Below are 16167 nucleotides of genomic sequence, written 5' to 3' on the forward strand. Positions count from 1 at the left end.
AGGCTGTTATTTTTTTCCTTTCTTTCTTCTGGGGGATGGGATGGGGGTGGAGGTAGTGTTGTCAAAGGAACTTTCTATGATTCCCTTTCTCAACTGTGAGTCTGCAGTCATCAATACCACTGCAAAACTGTGTCCCTTGCCCTTTACAGTCAGGGGAGCACAGACCATCAACTTCCACATGGCTTCTGATGACAGCAGAGAACCATAGAAACCTTCAGCATCGGCCATGCCATGGACTTCAGCATGGTCTCCGGGGGCAGAACAGACCACCAGCATCGACACAGCCTTCTCTGCCAGCATGGGCTACAGACACTATCATGGCCCTTGGCAGCAGAGCATTAGTCCAGCCTGTGGACATCAGCGTGACTTCAGGAGGCAGCACAGACCATGGACATCCACATGGCCTTTGATGGTAACATGGATGACAGACATCAACATGCCTTTCTGTGGGATCCCAGAGATGTGATCACGTGGGAACAGACCCCCTACTTCCAGAGTTCTCTCGGGTCTGATCTAAGGTTCACAGACAAGCTGTTACTTGTCTCCCTAGACCAACACTTGGTCATTTTCATGTCTCCAGCCTTCTGTTCAACATTCAGAACCATTCTGTGCTTTCGGACATTTGGTGAGACTGAGGTATCCACGGCTGACCCAGCTCCAGCTGACTTTTTCTCTTTCGGCAACAGGTGAGTGGGCAGCCTTGTTTCCTGCTGCACGGCCTTCAGACAGTCAGATCTCTGATATTTCCCCACCTATCTGATCCCACATCCCCATGTGCTGGTTGTTGAAGGCCCTTATGCTCTTGCTGTCTGGGACTCCCATAGGGGAAGGTCATATGAACACTTTCTTGCTGTGTCCCTGAGCAAGCCTTCAGACCTTTCTGAGTCTCAGCTATCTGTAGACCAAGCTGACAATACTACAGATATACAAGGATGGAATGAACTAAAGCCATGGAGCCAGACATAGCTAAGTAGGGGTGCTGAAGATGATGACTGCCTATACCCTGAGCCCTCCTGATGGGGGTTCTTTTCTCGCTCAGTCATGAACATGCTCTCTTCTTGTCTTCTTCCTGGAGACTTGGGAGCCAGGGATGACTACCCAAGGTCCAGGCAGGTACAGCACTGGAGAAGGAGCTGAGAGTTCTACATCTTGTTCCAAAGGCAAACCGTGGCGGAGGTATTTGCTATGTCCTCTCCTATTCTCAGGATGGACAGTGGCCACCAAGCCTAGGGCTATTCTGTAAAGGACAGCTCCTGATTCCTTGTCCCTTGGCACTCAGTTTCTCTCTAAATCCAAATGTTAAAAAAGCAATTAACCTGGAGTCAGGTACTGTGCCAAGCATTTTGCATGTGAATTAGCAAGAGTCCCTGGATTTTACATTTCCCTTGTGGTATGGTAATCCATACCGCAAAACCCTGGGCTGGTTACAGCACAATCCCTAATTTACAGTAAGCACACTGAGATCCAGAGATGTTAAGGCACTTGTCTAAGGGCACACAGACCTGTGTCTCTACAGTAAGATTAGAGATGGGTTGTCTCCTTCAGCCCTGACTGGCCTTTTTCCTATTCTCACCCTTCTCTTGCCCTGTCCCTGCAGCTCTGGGTTGCAGATCCCACTGGGGCTGGGTGTAGCACACTCCGTGCAAAGAGGCTCATAGCCACGCTTATGCTCATACAAACCACTAAGCAGTTGTCTTCATTTATGTAGAACTCAGTGACTAGCCTGAGATCAGAAGAAGGTCATCTACTGGGGTGACAGCATAGGGTCTCTCTTAGTTAGGGTTTACTGCTGTGAACAGACACCATGACCAAGGCAGCTCATAAAGGACAACATTTAATTGGGGCTGGCTTACAGGTTCAGAGGTTCAGTCCATTATCATCAAGGTGGAAGCATGGCAGCATCCAGGAAGGCATGGTGCAGGAGGAGCTGAGAGTTCTACACCTTGTTCCAAAGGCAGACAGGAGAAGACTGGCTTCTAGGCAACTAGGAGAAGGCATCTCAAAGCCCACTCCTATAGTGATACACCTACTCCAACAAGGCCACACCCACCCCAACAAGGCCACACCCTCCCCAACAAGGCCACACCCACTCCAACAAGGCCACACCCACTCCAACAAGGCCACACCTACTCCAACAAGGCCACACCTCCTAATAGTGCCACTTCCTGGGCCAAGCATATTCAAACCTTCAAACCTCATAGGGCCCTTCAAACTCCCTCAGTTTACCTCTTTCTGCCCTCTCTGAATCTGTATTCTAACCATTTGTGCTTATGTCATACTGTTTGGGGTTGACTTTGGGATACACATAAAAACATTCACATACAGGAAAGTAAGCAAGCGTAGGGTCTGGTTGGATGAATGGGGGATGGATCCTGTGCTAGTGGTGCGTGCTCTGCATGAGACATCCGGCTTATGTTTGCAATTCCCCTGATGTGAGACCACGTTCTACACCATGGTCAATTCCAAGCCATCAAGAGGAAGCTTTGAGTATGGAGTTACAGGAGACATGCCCTCAGCTGCTGAGATGGAATTGCCCCTGTTCATCACTGTCTCCTGTCACCTAGCCTATAACCAGAGTGATCCAAAAGCACGGTGCACACGTACATGGGATGTCACATTCTGCTGGCCACTCAGGCCAGGCCACTGCCTCCCACCCATGTGCACACTCAGGCACACGCTTCTTGGCTCATAGTCGCTGGTGTGTCTACGAATGTCTTCTTTCACCATCTTGCTCACACATGCACACAGACATTACACAGACCACCCCCAAACGGCATGCACACCCCGTTTATCTTGCACAGACATTCTCACTAAGTCTGCACATCTCTGCTCGCTCTAGGCTGGCAGTGCATATGTTCAATTTCTCTCTCTCTCTCTCTTTCTCTCTCACACACAGTATGATGCACACACATGCACACAGTGTCTCAGCGTCACAAGTATGTGTGTCCTGGTGCACAAAGATAGATATCCATTTCCCAGAGAGGACGTATGGGGACGCCATGCACACTAGAACACAGCTTTCTCTTCTTCATTTGTGCACACTCAACACCCTGGATACCTGGGTAGCCTGCCCTCCCCCCATCCCCATATTCTCAGCAGGCATTCCTCCCACCAAAGTCTCAGCCAGTGAAGCTGCTGGGCTGGGCTAGGCTGGTGGGTGTGGTTGCTGGTGTCGGAGGAATTCCAGGCAGGCCCCTTCTGCTCCTGGCCAGTGCTAAGTGCCTTCACACAGAAAAGAGCCGTCTAGAGAGGCTTTTCCGGCTGGAGATTAATGTCACTGAAAAATGCGGGTCCCAGGCGATTAATGCAACCCTCTTTGCCACACATTATCCGAGCGCACTAAAGCCAGAGGCAGCTCACTTTTGGCATGTTTTTAACCTGCTTGGCTCAGAGTGAAAGGAGTAAAGATGAGTCAGGGGTGGAGGTGGGGGTGGGGGTGGGGGTGGGGCAGGGACCTCTTGGGCATTGGTGCCCCAGAGGTCAGGTAGGGGAAGACTAGGCCAGTAGATATGAAGGGTCCCAGCCAAGCTGATTCAAGGCTTGAGGCTGTGGTAGCAATGGTGGGTCCACCCTCTCCCAGAGCCCAGATCTTCTGGGTGTGCTGTGTCTTGAGCCATGCAGATCCAGGAGCTGTCAGACTGTGACCCTGACTCCCGGAGTAGCTGTGGGTATCCAACTGCACCTTCTGGGGCCTCCTCCCCTGCACCTGTCAAGTGTCAGCCACTCATTCTTTCCCTATGGGTGTGCAGAGGGGATGAAGTGACATCCTGTTGAGCTTCAGGGCATGAGACACAGGGTCAAGAGGGAGGCAGCTGCAGTGTGTGTGCGCACTGGTTCTATCATGTGACTTTAGCCAACTCTGATCTATCTAGAGCCTTAGCACCTTCACCTGTACAGGGTAGTAGAAGCCTCTCTCTGGCTTTCCTGGTGGACCCACATGGGTCTGGTATGGTGCCTGTTGCCATGGGGACCCAGAGATTGGCAGCAATAGTGGCCGAGGGGCTCAGCCTGCAGCAGCAGCTGCTCTGTTCCCTGGTGGCACCTGTGGGGAGGCTGGCCATGTTCCCACAGTCAGTCCCTGAAGGCAGCTGGGTGACAAGACAGAGTGACAGGAGAGAGACACACAGGGGTTTTTGCCCCCATCAGAACTGGAGGAGGGGGAGGAAGAGGGCTGGGGAGACAGCTGGGAGGGACACTGCTGAGACTCATCTTCTGTGAGAAAGGTTACAGGTCCAGCCCAGAATCAGTATGCGCATTGGTCTCCACCATCCGTTTCTCTTGGAGACTATGAAGGTTTAATCTTATCTATAAGGGAAATTGGAGCACAGAGTAGGCAAACTGCTGTGTTCAGGTCACACAGCAAAGCAGGGGTTAAGTTCCAGTTCATCTGGTGTAGGCAGTCTTGTGATGGGTCCCATGGTCAGGCAAGAGTAGTCAACATTTGAGAGGAACCTGGAAGTCACTGAAGAATGTGTCCCTCATGTTGAACAACTCAAAGCAGATCGGGCTATTTCTTATTTACAAGTATCCCAAGCACTGCCTGGGTCTGACACACGCAGGCCTGTCCCTCCCTCCAGCAGATATCCTATGGCCACTGTTGCCTCCATCTGGACACCCACTTCCTGGGTTTCGTTTCTCAGAACCCAGCCCTAGGTGGTGGGATTAGCTCTTGCTGTCCTGGTGTTTGGTAGGGCAAAAGCTGTCACTATGTGAGGTGCTGGCAACAGGAACAGTAGAGGCAGAGGCATGCCCCAGCCACAGCCCAGTCACATGACACGGTCTAGTCACTGAGCTCTTTCTGCATTTGCGGGAGAGGAGAAGCCAGATGTTGAGAGGTTGGGCTGGTACCAGCGTTCCACAAGGGGAATCTGGGCCCCCCATACTCAGGGTCACAGTGACAGTACAGATAAGGTGACCAAGTGGTCAGAGCTGGCTAGCTGAGGCTGTCAGCCACACCCAGCAAGGTGGAGTCGGTCAGGAAATAATCTTGACCCACTGCAGAGTTGCACCTGCATACCACTCTAAGGGACCTGGTGACTCGGGGAGGGAACTTTCTCTGGTGGGATCCTGTATTGAGAAGAGACCTGGAGGACAACATGGAGGACGACATGGCTATAGCCCCTACACAGGCACATTCGGGGCTGGAGAAGGTGTGCCTCAGAGACCAGTGTAGGTTGTAGCAGCCGCAGGGTCACTGGAGAGCGGTGGTGGCTATGGCAGTGACAAGGCAGGGACATGATTTCCTTTCTGAGGACCCAGCACATCGAACTTTGTACACACGGGGTGGTTTGCCCCTCTGTGCTGTCATATGAACAAATTGTCCTCCATACTTTGGGTGGGGGGACTGGGGGCAGACTCCTCATGTCTGGGATATAGTGGGTGCTCTGGGACACTTGAGAGGGCTCACAACCTTGGAACTCCTTTCTTGAGAGTTTCCCTTCCTTACCCGAGAGAAACCTGTTGGGTTATTCAGACAGTCACCCGGGAGACATCCTGTCAACCCCTGTAGCAGTAGGGAATGTCTTGAGAGCAGATCTTCCTGTTCCAGTCAGGTTTTCCATGACTACAGCTATGGCTGCCACCCTGTGTGCAGCCTAGGGAGGAAGGACCGTCCCAGAGTCCTTCCTCCTGCTCAGCTCTGTGGTCTATGGGACCCTAACCATAGAGACAATGACAATGTTGTCATTTTCCGTGGAGAAGTTAGGGATCATTTGTTGCATGGCCACAGATAACCAACTACACTCGTGTTGGAGGCAACTGCTCACATGTCCATCAACAGTGGATGGGGGTGTGGTCCTGGGGTGGGATACTATACGGTGGTGAGAAGGAATGAACTGTCTCTACAGACAACATGGCCAAAACTTACAAGTCAGTTAAGTGAAGGCGGTTGTTACTTTCAGCCCACTAAAGCAGCTATTAGCTTTGAAGTCTGGATGGAGGTCATCCTTGCCCAGGAAGAGCAGAAGGGGGTTGTAGGAACTGCTTGTGTGATTATATAATTTGTGAAAACTTGTAAGTGCTATGTTTATGATTCTATTTTGTATGTGAGACCTTAGTAGCAAGCTCAAGGAATATGCTGCATAGAACCTGGTGGACTCTTAGCTGGCTGGGACATATTTACCGGTAAAGAACTCTGACAGGGTCAGAGGTGGGACAGGAAAGACTGGGGGTGACCACATTGAGACCCCCACCTAGGGCTTTGCCTGGATTCTCCCCTCCCTGGCTCCCAGGCCTCCCAGAAGATGGGCAGAAAGAGACAAAGGCCGGGCACCTGCCTGGAGTTAGGGTCAGCTGAGGGCTTTTCCGGGGCAGCAGCGAGGGCGTGGGGAGCCTGGCCTGGCTTTGTGCTTCAGAGGTTTGCCCTAATCCCCATTCATGGGGATGAGTGTTCCCAGCAATGGACCTGGGCCTGAAAGCCTCCCAGGAGGCAGGCCCTGTTCCTCCCATGGACAGGTCAAGGTGTGTGTGTGTGTGTGTGTGTGTGTGTGTGTGTGTGTGTGCGCACGCGCGCGCGCACGCGCTTCTTAGGGCCTGGCTGCACCAAAAAGTAAAATTATTCCTAAATTTCTTTAAAAAAAATAATTATGTTTATTTATTTATGTGCGTGTGTGTGTGTGTGTGTGTGTGTGTGTGTGTGTGTGTATGTGTGTGTGTGTGTTCAATGGCATGCATATGGAGGTCAGAGGGTAATCTATGAGAATTGGTTCTCTTCTCCCACAGTGTGGGTTCCGGGGCTGGAGCTTGGGGTTCAGTTTGGTGGCAGGTGTCCTGTCTTGCCAGCCCCCTACAATGCCTTCTTTAACCTCACCATTCACAAGCTCCAGCCTCCTGGTGATTTTTCTTCCCACCTCTTCCAAGCTAATCTCTGCCTCAGGACCTTTGCACAGACTCTCTGTGTCTGATACATTTTTTCTCTGATCTTTGTACAGTGACACTTACTCGAGGGTGGTTTTGGCTCAAATGACACTCACTTCTAGAGACTCCGTGAACCACTCTGTCACATCTTCTTATGCCTTGATCTTAATTTATTGCCTTCTCCTGTCACTCACTGGAATGTGGGACACTAATGAATCAGGTCCTCAAGTGCTGAGCACCTGCTGTGCTCCCTGAGAGTGACAGAGGTTTTAATGAATGAATGGCAGATTAGCGAGGGTAGCTTCTGGAGGAAGCTTTTCTGTAAGACTTATACAACCAAGTCAGGACTATCCCTTGTTTCATGTAGAGACTATGGGGTCAAAGGGTTAATATGATCAAGACTACATCCAAGGAGGTGAGAGGGGGTGTGCATTCGCTGGCCTTGCATTTTGATCTTTTACATGAGTATTTCACTCTTAGACATGCATGGTAGGCATGAGAGGAATGTCAGAAGCTGTTTCAACCTGCCCACTGTACAAGTGTGGATACCAAGGCCTAGGAAGCAGGACAGGTGTCCCTCAAGCTGCCCGATAAGTGCCTGACCATGCTTATTGACACCATCATCATAAACTCAGGCATTGCAGACCCAAGTGACATGGGTCACTTACATGATTGCACTCCCACAGAGGAAGCAGCTCGTCCAAGCACAGAGCAAGGCTGGGATTTGAACTTGACTCTTTTGTAATCTCCATGGACTTTTCTAGAACTCTCACCCGAGGGTTGAACAACTCACCTTACAGCCCTTCCCAGGAATCTGTGGGCTGGTCCATTAGGATACAGACACACTGGTCAGAGGTCAGAGCTGGTACCAAGCTTGCCCACAGTGTGTGTGTGTGTGTGTGTGTGTGTGTGTGTGTGTGTGTACCTGTCTGTGCATGTACATGTGCCTTTGGGTATACATGTGTACACACACACACACGTGTGTGTATGTGCAAGTGTCTTGTGTATGTGATGCCACACCCTGCCACCCTGGAGAAGGTTCTAGCTGCAGGTTGTGGGGTACAGCGTGCCAACTGTGATCCCTACCTGGCCAGGAGCCACTTACCTATTCTTCCAGGTCTGTACAGGCATAGCTGCCTGTGACAGGGTTTGCTGCTTTGGCATTAGGTGAGGCTGCCCCCTCCCTGTCCCTCCCTGCTGGAGTCCTTCTAAAGCAGCTGGGGGCCAGATGCTGACTAATTCTATACAAAAGGGTGAACATTTGGAAGAATGTTGCTCTGTAAGAAAACAAATATTTAAAGACTTGAGGCCCAGCCCTGCTCACTCTCAAACCCAGGCCCACTACCTGCCAGCTGCTCGAAGGTGTGCCTTGGGGAGGCACACCTGGAAGTCCCCAGGGAAACCTGTGACCCTTAAGGAGGAGTGGAGGGCTGGTAGATCAGTCTCCTGATTCAGGACACAGAGGGGGACTGTGCAGACACCATGAACAGGGGCTTGCCAGAGGCAAAGGGGCTTGGTGAGCATAGGACAAGGTTCCCAGAGAGACTGCCTGCCTGCAAAGACTGTCCTGGGCTCATGTCCTACAAAAGATAGGGACAGAAAGCCACAGGGAGTACCAGGTGCCATGAGTTCTGCAAATAGGGCTCCACACACTTCCATGTCAACCCCGGAAGTGGGCATTCTTATCTCTACACACACTCAGGGAAACTGAGGTTCATAGGGGAGGAGCCTTATCAGACACAACACCACCCATGACAGTCAGTACTGGGATGACCCTGGACTATAGTCACAGCTTCGTGTGTGTGTGTGTGTGTGTGTGTGTGTGTGTGTGTGTGAGTGTGTGTGTGTATGTGTGTGCACGCGCATGCCCACGCACATGTACGTGTATATCCACAAGGCACGTGCGCACGTGTGTGTCCATGAGGCTGTTTTATGTGTGTGTTCATATGTATGAGCACATACGTGTGCAGGTGCATGTGGCAGTCAGAGGCCAAGATTCACTGTCCTCTATTATTTTAATTATGTAACGTTATTTACTTATGTAATATTATTTTAATATTTTTTACATGTCTTTATTGAATGTGTCTGCATGAGTCTGTGAATGCCTGTGGGTGCCAAAGCACACCTGTGGAGGTCACAGAACAACCTGTAAGAGTTGGTTCTCTCCTTCCACCGTGTGGGTCCTGGGAATCAAAGTCAGATGGTCAGGCTTGGCAGCAAGTGCTTTTATCTCCATAGCTTATGCCTTAACACCTTTGCTTGAGCAGGGTCTCTCACTGGGCCTGGAGCTTACCCATTAGGCTAAGCTGGCTGAGCAGCAAGCCCCAGAGGCTGTCCTGCGTCTTCCTTAGCAGATCTTGGATTTTAGGCACATGTCATGGTATACAGGTTTCTACTTGGGGGGCTGGGATTCACTCATCAGCTATGCTTAAACTCATCCACCCATCCATCCAATTACCTAGTTCTCCATTGTCCCTCCCCCATTCTTCCATCATTGATTTTCTCATATATCTATCAATTCACCAATCCACCTACTCACCCACCCATCCATCCACCCATCCATCTATCCATCCATCCACCCATCTACCCATCTACCCATCCATCCATCCATCCATCCATCCATCCATTCATCTACCCATCCATCCACCCATCTACCCACCCATCCACCCATCTACCCATCCATCCACCCATCTACCCATCCATCCATCCATCCATCCATCCATCCATCCATCCATCCACCCACCTATCCACCTATCCATCCATCCATCTACCTATCCATCTATCCATCCATCTGTCCATCCATCCACCCACCTATCCATCCATCTATCCATCTATCCATCCACCTATCCATCCATCCATCCATCCATCCATCCATCCATCCATTCATCTACCCATCCATCTACCCATCTACCCACCCATCCACCCATCTACCCATCCATCCACCCATCTACCCATCCATCCACCCATCCATCTATCCATCCACCCATCCATCCACCTACCTATCCATCCACCCATCCATCCACCTACCTATCCATCCACTCATCCATCCATCCATCCATCCATCCATCCATCCACCCACCCATCCACCCATCCATCTATCCATCCATCCATCCATCCACCCATCCATCTACCCATCCATCCATCCACCCATCTATTCACCTACCCATCCATCCATCTCCAATCCATCCACCTACCCATCCATCCACCCATCCATCCACCTACCCATCCATCTATCCATCTATCCATCCATTCATCCATCCATCCATCCATCCATCCATCCATCCATCCATCCACCTACCCATCCATCCACCCATCCATCCATCCATCTACCCATTCATCCATCCATCCATCTATCCATCTATCCATCCATCCATCCATCCATCCATCCATCCATCCATCCACCTACCCATCCATCCACCCATCCATCCATCTACCCATTCATCCATCCATCCATCTATCCATCCATCCATCCATCCATCCATCCATCCATCCATCCATCTATCCATCCATCCACCCACCCATCCATCTACCCACTTATCCATCCATCCATCCTCCCATCCATTTATCACCACCACCACCACTACCATAACCACCATCATCACCACTATCACCACTGTCACTACCATCACCATTGGCTTGGCCTAGACAGGATGAACAGTTCTTCCTTCCCCAAGGCCCAGTCCTAGAGTCTTGGTCAGACACGTGACAGGGAATGCTAGGTCTGCATGTGATTGCTGAAGGCCATAGTGGCATGACAGAAGGAGAACAGTTTTGGAATGGGACTGACCTGGGACCTGGTCTTGACTCTGCCTCTCCCTGCTATGTGATTCTACCTTGGCTCACTTTCCTGTGGATGGGAGAAGTACACATCTTTCTAATAGAGGAGAGAAGAGAGAAGGGAAGGGCAATGATGGATCAGAATGTGTGGAGTACTCCAGGGTCTTTGCTGGGTCCAGGCAGTCCATAACTATAGTCAGGACCACAGGATGCATGTTCTAAGCCTAGAGGAGCTAGTTCCAAGCCAGAGTCTGGTTGAGAATGAAATCTCGGGTCTTGGGCATACGTGGCAAACACTAAGCACTATTCCATCCTTAAACCAAGGGAGCCTAAAGAGTCAACTCGAAGGCCAGGGCCAGACAGTCAACCACCAGCCTCTGAGCTGTGTGCTCTTGGGGACACCCAATCTCCAGAGACTGACCTCCTCTCCATTCATAGCACCAAGGACACGATAAAGGGAAAATGGCAGGGCGGGAGAGGGCGGCGGGGTGGGGGACGGTAACAGAGAAAATCTGGGTCCTGGTGTGCACCAAGGATGAGGACGCTGTTCATTGACCACTGTGACACACTGATTTCTCTGGCCACCAGTTTTGTACTCCTTGTGCCTTTCACCATAATGAGTGGGTGGCAGTGGTGGCAGTGGTGTGTAGAAGGGGAAACTGAGGCTGCGTGTTTTGTCATTGCTGGGAATTGTCATTGCTGGAGGCTGTAATTCCAGCGAGTGACTAAGCTGGAGTCCCATGTTACCTCCCTAGCTCGGCTGAGCCCGTGGTTTGGGGCCACAGGATTACTTGCCAGGCAGTTGGCACCTATGGAGTCCCTGTCCTTCAGGGCTCACTAGGGATGCTGGCTCTATGATGGATGGATCAGAGTATCACCTGGGTTGGCCACCCAGGCCAAGGGCTGCCAAGACCCATCCCCCCAGCCTCTCCCTAGAGGCCCAAGCACTGCCTGGGCCTGCTCTCCCCTCCCCCCTCATAGCTCACATTCCTCTGTAGCTCCCCCCCAAACCCCCCCCCCCACCGCCCAAGCCTGCAAACTGGATCATCATGGTCCTACTCATGGTCTCCCCTCAGTCCTCCCAGCTCTCAGCAGTGAATTCTGGGGTACCCCTGGATCCCCATCCCTACGTGGTTTCAAACAGCTCCCTAGTCTTTCCAAGAATGTATCCAGATAACTGCATTGGGTAAGGAGGTGTGAGATCTGGATAGGATCTGAAACACAGACATGAGAGGGCCAGGAAGCCCGTGTGGGACCATTGAGGACGGCTGCCACCCAGCTGACAGGCCTCGCCAAGACTCAGCATCCTCATCTTCCAAGCGGAGCCATAATACCTGCTTCTAAAGCGGCAGTGTCCGGAGAGGTCAACATGGAGGGACTGATCTCGTGTGGTGTTTCCTAGATCTCACGAAAGAAAAGGATGCTGGGAGGGACCTTCTAGGCTGATAGGATGGCTGCGCAAAGGCAGTGGCACGGCACACAGCATCAACACCGTTGGACATAAGATGATGATGAGTTCAAAGGATCAGTGAAAAGGAAACTATTTAATGTGCAAATTTGCAGACGTGACCTGGCATAGAGAAAACGCCCAATCAGTTGCCACACTGATGTTGGTTAGTACACTGGTTTGGTGCAGGACAGTTTTGAAAACCGTGGGAAGTCTCTGTTCTCTTCCTCTGTAGGAGGGAGCTTGCACTTCTCCCTATCTCAGTGGCCCAGGACACAAAGCCTCATCCAGTGAAAAATTTAGGACTTAAAACTTTCCACCCCCAACCCCTTTTCTAAGGGTGACATCAGCGGCCGTCCAGGGCTGGCCGTGCCGCTTGCCGAGGCCGATTGTTAAGTTCTCAGGCGTTTGCATGCCAGTTCTTCCAGGTTCTGCACAGGCAATGCTTATCAGCACGCCACACCCAGCAAAGGTGACAATCAGCTCACCAGCTCGCAGATCCTTCTACCATCTGTCCACTTGGGGCAATTTACTCTGTCCTGTCTGAAGGGTGGACAAGCCACAGGGGAGGGCAGGCTGCTCCTTTCTGCTTACTTGGACTGAGCGATCTTGGCTTGAAATGGGTCATCATTAGGGCAGTAAGGGTCTTCTTGACACCAGGGGATGCTGCAAGCCAGCCCCTCCCCCAGCCACAGCCCAATGTTAATGTTGCCAGCACAACACCAGTAAGCACTTAGCAAGCCCTAGGTGAGCCAAGCTCCCTGAGATCAGTCTGTCTATACGTGATTATTTCTTCCTCAGTTACTTCTCCTAGGGGGTTGGTATGATGACAACACCCCCATTTTGCAGGTTTGGAGACTGAGGCTCAAGGAAATTTAAGGCATTTGCCAAAAGTCCGTAATGCACAGTGGATCCAGGAAGGATTCTTAAAGTTGAGGTTTCTGGGAGAAAGGATGTTGGGGTACCCTAAGGTCTGTCCTTTTCCTAGTCTTCTCCTTACAAGGAGAGGGACTGGAGTTGACCTTCAGAGAGATGGTGATGAGGAGACTTGGGGGTGTTTTGCAGTGTGGTCCCAGCCATACCTCTGCTCTCTGTTTCAAGGACTCAGACACTATGGGGACTCCTGAGGGGTGTCACCAGCTTCCCAGCAGTGGTTCTGGGGAGGGGGCAGATCTGACCTCCAGTTGGTAGGAAGCCACTACCACAGCCACTTGCAGGTTAACTGCTAGCTGCCCAGCTCCGTCAGTGACCTATGTCTTTCTTGGCATCTTCTCTCCAGAGGCTATGGTCATTGCTTTGTCCCACACATGACCACCTCTCCCCCATCATTCCTCACCCCAGACGAACACTCAGGAAGTATTGGGGTTTATCTGAGTCATTGCTTTGGATGAAAGCTCTGGCTCCCTGTGTCTGCCTTCTTCTCTGATAGTGCTTGCTGGTCCTGCCAACCTGGGCCCTCCCTCAGAGCAGCTGGGGCTCTGCCTCTGCACATAACGGGTTAAAACCATACCTCTCACCAGGTCCCCAAGAGCAGGGGTGGGGACCCAGTTTTTGGCATCCCCAGTACTTGGTCTGGGCTCTGGTATTGAGTTTGTGCCTAGAAGGAGTTTGCTGAGTGAATGCATGTCAGTAACAGAGCCACACCCCAATTCTCCAAACTCCATCTGTCCCTGTGGGGTGAAGCACCTGGGGCTCTGGGCATCACCTCTTGGGATCCCTGGTTCCCCCAGGCCTGCCTCTGCCTGCCTAGGAGGGAGGGTTCTAATACCCAGCTGTCTCCACCCCTCCCTGATGTGTGCAAGAGAGAAAAGGTGAGGGCCTGGAACTTTCTGGGCCATGGCTGGAGGGGTGCAGCTAAGACAGTGGCAGGTGGAAGGAAGAATTTCCACCCTCCTTCTTCCCTTCCTCCCTCCCTCCCCTCTTTCCTTTCCTCCCTCCCTTCTCCATTCACTCTCTCACTACTCACCCACTCAGCTGCTCAGTCTTTGCCTGCAGATCCAGGTAAAATGAGGAGAAACTGAGGCTCTGCCAGGTGCTACAGTCTGTAAGAGGTGAAAGGATTCCCTGTTGGAGGAGCCGATCTGAATGAGAAAGAGAGAGACAGGGGTGGGGGGAAGAGAGAGAGAGAGAGAGAGAGAGAGAGAAAGAGAGAGAGAGAGAGAGAGAGAGAGAATGAACATTGGAGGAAGTGGTGGCTGGTCAGCTGGGAGGGTGGTTACCACTAGGAGAAGGGGATGCTGGGAATGTTCACTCTCACCCGCACAGACTGGTCCCACTAACTCTCACTTGTTTGCTTGTGGCCCGGTGTCACTCTTCCGTGGGGTTGCTTCAGTTTCACAGGCTGGCCAACACAGTGTCTCTAGGCTCATATCTGCACCCCACCCCTCCACCACTCTTCCCTCAGGGCCAGACAGGACATGGGAGCCGCCATCTCCCTCCAGCCAGCACACTTAGCTGAGACTTCTCTGACTTGCACATTCCTGCACTCTTGTCACACGCCCTGGGGCACACGAGGTAACCTAGTGTACATGCCGTGCCACTGAGCAAGCCCTGAAAGATCCCTGACTGCTGGGCAGGTGTTCCCAGCTGCCCAGGCTTGCCCTGAGGGTGGGGATGCAGGATTGGCTTGGGCACAAGGCCAGGACGTGTTAGGTGGGCCTCTGGAGCCTAGGTGTCCACACCTGTAGGGACATGCCTGGGGCTGGTACAGGCCTGGTAGCCTCTCCTTCCATCCCTCACATCTGGGAGGGCAGCCAGTGACAGGCTATGGGACAGCAATCCCATGTTCCTGGAGTGTGGGAAGGCCAAGGGGTGGCCAGGTGGGCAGGCCTGGGCAAGTTAAGTCTCTGACTGCAAATGCCAGGTTCCAGGTAGGTTCCCCTGTCAGCTGCCAGTCTTAGCCTGTTCCCTGAAATGGGCAGAGGACAGCTTTCCAGGTGGCTTGGTGGTAGACTACCAAGGCATTCTGAGGTCTAGAGTAGTCATCATGGACTCCCCTTGGGGGGCATTTACTGCTGTGCTTCAAAACAGCTGGATGCCGCTATAACTGGTGCGCTGGCATCCAGCTGTTTAAAGCTGCACTGCTCAGTGGCTTTCATTCCATTCATAGTTCAACCATATGGCAACCACAGAGCATTTAAATCACCACTGAGAGGGATCCCTTAGCTCTCACTGCCCCTCCCCTGTCTCCACAGATGTGTCTGCTCTGGTCACGTGAATGGGTGAGGGAGCACCAGCTCACTGCCTGCCTCCTTCTCTTGGTCCATCATCCCCTCTGGAAGGCTGTCCTTTCTCTTTTTCATGGCTGAGTTCTATTCTGTGGCATGGACCAAGTGCCTTTCTGTTTTGTTTTCTTCACAACATATGGGACAATAGGATGCTAATCCGATAGTCTGGATTTGTTGAGCATGTGACCTGTCCCCACACCGAGAGGGAGGAAGACTAGGGGACTGGACGACAGTAAGACATACATACTCAGACTGAGGCTGAGTTCTGGAGGTACTGGGGAAGGTGGCCAGTCTTGGGGTGGGTCTATCACTTGCTATTGTAGTACCTCCACTTTCTGCTTATCCTGTCTCACTTTGTATAGAGTCTGATAGACACAGGTAACACGACACCAAAGCCTTTGTACGTATAAATGCCAGCAGACCCTGCAATCAATGACTGGATACCAGAAAAATGGATGCTGTGGCCATATCCAGTTTATAGATGGAGACATAGATCCCCAGGTGGTTGGAAGGCTTTCCTGAATCATGCAACTGCTGGGTGTATTTGAACCCAGACCTAGAGACTCTAGAGAACCTGACGTGATCTCCTGATCCTGCCCATGTGTCACAACATGGGGTCTCAGTTCCACCCCACCCCACACTGATTCCACTTCACTCTAACTCCCAGGTGCTCAGGTGCATGGGGTCAGGCTGAGGAGGGCAGGGGAGTGCAGAGGCAAGGGCTTGCTGAGATTTATTAAGCACCCACTCTGCCTTGGACTCAGAGTCCTGCTTGAGCCAGACACTGCTGAAAGTCAGAGTGGAGGAAGGGGCGAGTCAGGGCAAGGTGGCATGGGAGATCTGGGGAAGCTGGGGTAAGGA

At 51.9% G+C, this 16167-nt stretch overlaps 1 long non-coding RNA gene across 2 annotated transcripts in view; it reads left to right on the top strand.

The window, feature by feature from the left end:
- The window catches only part of LOC143442316 (uncharacterized), a 59544-nt gene that overhangs the window by 15701 nt on the left and 27676 nt on the right, over nucleotides 1–16167 (top strand). For both annotated transcript variants that reach the window (XR_013110378.1, XR_013110379.1), the window contains exon 3: nucleotides 150–686. This is a non-coding gene — a long non-coding RNA (uncharacterized LOC143442316). The remainder of the gene's footprint in view (nucleotides 1–149; nucleotides 687–16167) is intronic.

This window comes from Arvicanthis niloticus, chromosome 5, assembly GCF_011762505.2.
Source record: "Arvicanthis niloticus isolate mArvNil1 chromosome 5, mArvNil1.pat.X, whole genome shotgun sequence".
NCBI classification, from domain to species: Eukaryota; Metazoa; Chordata; class Mammalia; order Rodentia; family Muridae; genus Arvicanthis; species Arvicanthis niloticus.